The sequence below is a fragment of the Silene latifolia genome, unplaced genomic scaffold, assembly GCF_048544455.1.
Source record: "Silene latifolia isolate original U9 population unplaced genomic scaffold, ASM4854445v1 scaffold_504, whole genome shotgun sequence".
In the NCBI taxonomy this organism is placed as follows: domain Eukaryota; kingdom Viridiplantae; phylum Streptophyta; class Magnoliopsida; order Caryophyllales; family Caryophyllaceae; genus Silene; species Silene latifolia.
In genome coordinates, this window is record NW_027413417.1 from 1,368 (window position 1) to 7,047 (window position 5,680).

General features: G+C 33.7%; 1 long non-coding RNA gene across 1 annotated transcript; it reads right to left on the reverse strand.

The window, feature by feature from the left end:
• Window positions 1–2,929: 2,929 nt before the first annotated feature.
• On the reverse strand, window positions 2,930–5,212 carry LOC141639648 (uncharacterized). The gene is made up of 3 exons (XR_012542616.1): window positions 4,888–5,212; window positions 3,383–3,482; window positions 2,930–3,294 (listed from the first exon to the last, which is right to left on the reverse strand). It is a non-coding gene; the product is annotated as an uncharacterized LOC141639648 (long non-coding RNA).
• Between the last annotated feature and the right edge of the window lie 468 nt (window positions 5,213–5,680).

Genomic DNA, 5,680 nt, shown 5'->3' on the forward strand with positions numbered 1-5,680 from the left:
GTTGTATGTTCACACACTCGAGTCGTGTCACACTTTATTTATTTAACTAAACTGACCATTGTCTGTCTGTGCATTGTCACCTATCTCTTTTGGGGTGGCATGTGTCGATCCATATGATATCCTTTGGTCATATGGAGAGCAAGTTAAGTCCAGGTTGTTTGGTTAACACGTGGAAGACGGGACGAGCTTGATGATATCACGAGGCGAGTCTAGGTTGTTAGAAGAGTATAGATGTCACGAGTTATAATTTATTTATTCATTTGCTTACGTTTATGTAATTCATTAAACATTACATTAATAAAATGTTCTTTGATTGAAGTTTTGAAACACTACCTCGGGAAACCGAGATGGTAACGCTTCAATTATCTTGGCTGGATAATTGGAGTGTTACACAAAGCTTTTGATTCAGTGTCATGCAATTAATTCATTATAATATATGACATAAGTTCGTGATTTTATGCAAAGGTCTGGAACAGTCCAAGCGTAGGCCTTATTTTTTATTTTATCTTTGTTCTTTTACGTTCTAATTGTAGTTCTTCCACTAGTAGTGACCATATAAACGTTTTTGTACCATAATTTGGGGTCTTATCAAAGAGATTTTGTTGTGAACGAGCAAGTGTTTGAAAACCTGCACGAAGGTAAGATCTTGATTCTTTAATCGGTGTTTCTATTGCATGGGTTTTTTTGGTGCTTTTGTTACTTATTATGCGAAATCGCTTTTAAGAACATTTTCATTCAACTATTGTTCTTACATCATGCTTGCAAAATATGTTTTATGGGAGTGGTGACTTCATCGGTCTTGACTATCGTGATAAGGTGTTTGCATCTTGTGTGCTTATTATGTTGTTGAATGGTAGTTTTACGACATAATAGATGTCCATGGTTTGTCATCCCCGCCTGCTCAAAGCAGCTGGCGGACGAAGGTTCATTTTACGAAAACCTCCTCTATATATTTATACTTTATGTAGTTCAGTTTTTTTTTTTTTTTTTTTTTTTTTTTTTTTTTTTTTTAGTGTAGGCGGTGTGTTATATAGATTTTCTTGATTTTCTCCAAGAGTTTGGGCTCTCGTCCTGTTGAAATATATTTTCTTCGTCATTCCATTACTTTCCAAGATTGATTTAGGACCAACATTTATCACAATAAAATGGGGATGTGCAGATCACAATAAAATGCGGATATGTGGATCGTTGAGAGGAAATTAACCTCTCTTTTTCTTGTAAAAAATCGAGATGATCTTAACGCACGTGCAACAGGTGCCTTCTTCTTGCATGGATTTGTTTTGGAGTAATTTTTATCTTATTAGGTATGTTGATTTTCCCCAAGAGTTGATATATTTTCCTCATCATTTCATGACTTTCCAAGATGGATTTAGGACCGAGATTGTATCACAGTAAAATGCGTGAGAGGAAAGTGACCTCTTCTTTTCTTTTAGAAAATGGAGATGATCTTACCTCACGTGAACAAGTGCTGTCTTGCATAGATTTGTTTTGGAGTAATTATTATCTTATTAGTATGCGGTCCATGCCCATTTGAATTTTGTTAAATTACCATATCTATTCCACCAAGAATATATCATTGTCTGCAATGTTGAAGCTCTTGGAAATAAGCAAAGACTAGTGTAACATCCGTAAAAATTCACGGGATTATTTTAAAAAATTTAAATAAAAGCTCTCTAATAAACATGTAAAATAAATGCTCGACGATAATTTGCGAAAGACGTTGAGGCACTGGAATAATGTTGTTACGGATTGTCGAACTTATTTAATTGTTTTCTTAGGCAAATTTACCAAAATAACCCAAATTTCATTCATTCTTCTCATAAATCAAATGCAAAATAAATTCCGGCGAATATAAAATTTAAATTACTTGGGTTATTATGAAAATCTCATTTTGAACAATTTTGCAACCATTAATGTAAAGTCTGAAGGTCATCGAAAGAGCTCTATTAGTAAAAACATATGGTGCATAACAGTCGCAAGGTATCTTCAATCTCAGTGAAAGTCTAGAGTCAAAAGATGTTCTTTCTTTAGAATTTGTGCTTTAGGAAAGGCACCTGCATTCACACAAATAATTGATGACCAAGAAGAGGAGTATGTTATCACTTTCTTGACGGTGGGAAGAAGAATATTCATCTACGGAGTAATATATTATATGTCATGTGAGTATGTAACTATATATACTTATGTACTTGGATTTTGATTTTTCTATACATGAACAGTCTATACAATGCCCTTTGGCTTCCTCCGTAAGGCTTGGCCTGGTTTTTCCTACAATCTATGAAGAATGTCGGTCTTCAAGGATTGCTTACGCGCTTATCAACTTAACCTGAAGGTTGTCGGGTTGAGGTGGCATCCCGCCTCTCATGGAAAAGATCGCCCAAGGCTCTTGAGTTTCGACAAAGATCAAAAACTTGCACATTGATGGAGTACTTCACCGATTTGATTTACCATCGTGAACTACAAAAATGAGCAGGAGACTCTCATATCAATATTGAATATGAGCCAAGCACGTTACCTAAAGGACAACTATATACCCATTAACCCACTAAAGACTGAAATAAAGAGAGATACTGGAAGTTGTGTTCTTACATATGATGCTTCAAATTCAGCAAAGCCTTCACATCCTTGACCCCACCCCGTAGTATATCACAATATCTCACAGTATCATATTGATCTTCAAATATCTGATCCATACAGAAATCAATCATACCATAAAAATTCAAACATTTAAACCTAAAGAAATGATATTGTAAGTGGTGAGATACCCGTAAAAAGTAGTTTATCTCATATTTTTAAAAGTTTGCAAATCTTTATTACATAAGAATTATACTGGTTAAAAAAAATTCAGCACCAAATTGGAAAATACACAAATGAAAAACGAATGTTTTAGCGGATCCGCTACTGATTGTGAAATAGGCAAGATCCTATTCATCGGCTTCATAATCACACTTCACTCCTATAAGAGATAGAATGTAATGATTCTATTATGAACATTCTTCATTTGCTTTCTTTGACATAGCGTTCTATGCGTACAATCAAGTCATTAACTCATTTATTAAAAGAGGTAAATGACGCGAAATAATGTCGATTGTATGCAACATCGGTCTCATATGAGTTTACGTCTAAATGAATAAGAGGGATCAAGCATCCAATCACTCACAAGTATTCCCTCCCTCACATCCTCGATAACCATTTGAAACTTTTGCTACTTCGAGATTGCTTAGGCTGATCTCCAAAGTCCGAACTTCGGTTTCGTCCCTTCAAAGACAACAACCCAAACTCCTTTTAACTTCACTGTAAGAAGAAGTCCAAACATTAGCATAGAAACTAACATGAAATCTGAGGGATCTAAAAATTACCGAGGAAAAAGATTCGATATAACCTGTGATTCATCCGAATTTTCATAGTGCATAGTTGATTTTCCTTTTGGGTGAGGACATACACTGGTTTTGAAGTGTCCCTCCATGGATTGGCATCCGACACTGTAAAGGTGTAAGTAAACATGAAACTTTTGTGCCATCACACAAAAAATAATTACAACTTGCATAAGATGACCGACTACAAATATTTAACTACACTCCAATTCTAGTAAGCGATCAGCATGGTGTAAACATTTGTGAACTTGGCCGTACATAATGTTCCTAGTCCTAGAAGGTACTAAAGTGGATGGACTATCTTAGGCTCGTAGCAACAAATGCATCGTCAAACATGCTTGATATTCATATCAAAGAGTTGTTTATCGAAGATTAAATAAATTAAAATAAAATACGCTTCAAATTCCTTATATGAATAAATGTAAATATGTATGCACATTTTTTTCATAGGAACATTGATATTCTTAAAGGAATACATAGACAAATCCGACATCATAAAGGCCCATAAGCTTTTCTCATAGGAACACAGATTTTTCACTCACTCATTTTTAGTATATACGAAATTATTTACTCTAATTGTCAGTTGAGAATTTACACGAGAATTATAAAAATCAATCTAGTGATCGAGAGACAAACTATTGCCTTCCTAATATCATGAAACCATTTCCTTTTGGAATTTCAACTCAAAAAGAGTGAACTAAAAAATTCTCATAAGATATTAATTTAATACGGAGTTACAAATCGCTCAGCACTCAATGACTCAATAAAACTTTGAAATTGTAACAATGAGCAACTTTCCGTATAGTCAAGCTAAATGTTCAAACTATTGGAATTGGCATGTGAGCGATATTATGCTAAAAAACAAAAACAAAATTAACAATCTTTATAAAGAAAGACCCAAAACATAATAGTGCACAAAGAAAAAAGTTGGAATATCCAAGACGATAAAGGAGTGGAAACTCAATGAAATCAATTTAAATCTCGGTATAACTTAGACAAATCTTAGTCTGATCAGATGCTGAAAAACTTATCCCCAACAATTTTAGATCCAAATTTAAACCCATCAAACTAAATCATGAATATAAATATATATATTTATATACAATTTTACTCGATACAAAATCGATTTCATTAGAGGGTCATAATTGCACGTCTATCTACTCATATAATGCATCACCACACAGCTTTGCCACATGATGTAAAACTCAAAGCATTATTTTGAGACACTGAATAACCAAAATCATAATAAGAATGTAGAGAAGGGCGTCATGAAATTACCAAACAGATAGGGAGGGCTTGCTTTAGCGGCTTTCATGTTCCAACAACAGGTGGACGTCTATAGTTGAACTTGAAGACTTAAAATAAGAACAAATCATGGCTTGATTAAAGTCGTATCATAGTTCCAACAATCTAACACCAAAAATGTAATTAACCAACAAACCATTTCTAATATCAATTATAAAGCATTAAAAAAACAAAAATAAGAATGAATCATCAATAGTTCAATACTTACTTTTGAGCTTTGATTTTTTGGCTTTGAATAGATAAAGCAGGATCCAAGTTCCTCCATTGATGGTTTTCAATCGTTGTGTCTTGTTCAATCTCCATTTTACATGGGTTTTCTTTCTCCTCAACAAATACTTTCTGAATTTTTTCAGTTTCTTCCTTTACAATATGAGTTTTTTTAGAGTTGCTGAATGTCTAAAAGTTAGAGATTATTGTGAATTGAAATTTTATTTTGATTAGAGAATTGATTTAATGAGAATCCTGAGATAATAATGGTGAGAGTGTGTGGTTAGAAGTTCTAGAGACTCTTTTATGAAGCACGCTCCTTCTTCGGAAATTGGACTTGGTATAAGTGTAGCAGACATCATTGCAGTAACTTGGGTATTGGGATGAAAAGGAAATAATACGGAGTACTATTTTGCCCCTCTATTTTCTACCAAATATTTAAGTTGCTTGATTTTATGGACAATTTTGTCCAAGTTAATGAGAGGGTTCCAAACTCACTTTTCTTGATCCTTATGCTGCCACCTCAGCTGTTTAAGGGTGTTCTTTTAGTAATATAATGATAATGATCTTTAGTATCTATTTTTCCTCTTTTTCTCTAATGCAGTGGCAAATTTTCTTGAAAGATGATCCACCAAAAGGTTGTAATAAAGTAACATATCATAAGGAAGTCTTGAAACAAGTTGTGGGCAGGTACATTTTATATACATCTTGATCTAATGCATGGTTGAGATTTTTCGATCCAGTATATGTCTATAGTTTAGTTTAAAAATATTTTACATTGCATAGGTGATCGT